Raw genomic sequence first — 1,639 nt, forward strand, 5'->3', positions numbered from 1 at the left:
TGGAATTCCCGTGACCAACAACATCAACTAAACCTTTGTGACTGGTGTTTAGCAAGCTACTTATTTCTCACATCAATGTTACGAATGGCTAGCTAGCTGTTGGGTCAGCTAAAATGACCCATGCAAGCATAGCTACTAATGGTTCACCTCAATGTTACGTTCGTAACGTTAATGTTACATTCGACGTTCGTTACATTAATGTTACATTTCGACGTTCGTAACATTGATGTGAGAACTTAGTAGCCATACTTGCTTGCTTGGGCTTGGCACTAATGTTGCTGAGAAAGCAAAGACGTATACAGGGACGTAGTGATGCGGCTCTGTGGTGGCCCTCTGGCCCGTGGAAAAGCGGTTCTTAGAAGGTTCACAACTCCGTGCTGGTAACAGCACAAGCCCAGAACTAGCCCTTAGTTTGCATCGGTGGAAAGGGGGTACGTGTGTCATTCAAGCAGCAGATCTACGTACCTCACACTACTTGGCACACGTGCATTTTGTGTGAGCATTAGCGAGAGAGAGAGAGAGAGAGAGAGACCATATTAGTTAGAAAGAAAGAGAGAGAGAGGAAGAGATTAGTTAGTTAAAGGGTGAAAATGGTGGATTTGGTGACAGGTAGCTGTGATTGCTACATGGGGGTGTTTAAAAGTGATCACACCTATCACCAGATGGGCACAGGTCTCCCACAGGTCTCCTCTCCTGTCACTGCTGTTCATGTTCAGGGAAGTGATTTGAAAGACGTAAACATCAGGACTGGAGCTGTGAGCATGACCTGCTTGTAAACTCTAAAGTGCTGTGTCATCTTTTTCCACGACGTCGAAGGAAAATCCTTCCTGCTCACACACGTCACACACGTCAGCTCCTCACGTGGAGCTGGAACAAGACATTTGACGCAAACAAATGGAATGACTGGAATAGCCCACGGCTCTGTGCTGTGTGTGTGTGTGTGTGTGTGTGTGTGTGTGTCAATATGCCAATAGTTGCCCTGAATTGAAGCCAGCATACAAGGAAGGTTGCAGAGGTTGAGTTAACTACACAGGTAAATGGAAGGTGTGTGTGTGTGTGTTTGCACTGTATATGTGTACAGGTTTCTCTGTGTGTGTATATAGGTGTGTGTTTGTGTTTCTACGTGTGGCTGTGTACATATCTGAAACTAAACAGAGTCTCATATGTAAGTACAGAGGGTCCGGAGAAGATAACACAACCTCTGCGTTATAGCGATCAGTCAAAGTGATAGCGATCAATTAAACTCCTGATGTGCCAAACGGACTCAACGTTGGCACAACCCAGCTCCTGAAAGTTTCATACGTGCCCATTCAGGGGCTGACGCCACGTCAATCAAACGCCGTCGCCCAGGCCCTGCCAGCCAGCCAGCCAGCCAGCCATGACCAGTCCAATCAGCACTACTGAACGGAGCACAAAGACACGGGCCCAGTCCAATCAGTGGTACTCAACCCAGCACCGGGTCCAGTCCAATCAGCACAAAAACAACGGGCCCAGGGGATGCAGTTGTTTTGGGGCACTGGTGGTGGCATAACACAGGAGGAAATGAGAGTGTTATTTATTCACAGGGGAAAGAAAACAGCAGCGTGCAACAGAAGACAGGAGACGAGGAAGACAGGATGAGAGGGACGGAGGGACGGAG

Source organism: Clupea harengus, chromosome 9, assembly GCF_900700415.2.
Source record: "Clupea harengus chromosome 9, Ch_v2.0.2, whole genome shotgun sequence".
Classification (NCBI taxonomy): domain Eukaryota; kingdom Metazoa; phylum Chordata; class Actinopteri; order Clupeiformes; family Clupeidae; genus Clupea; species Clupea harengus.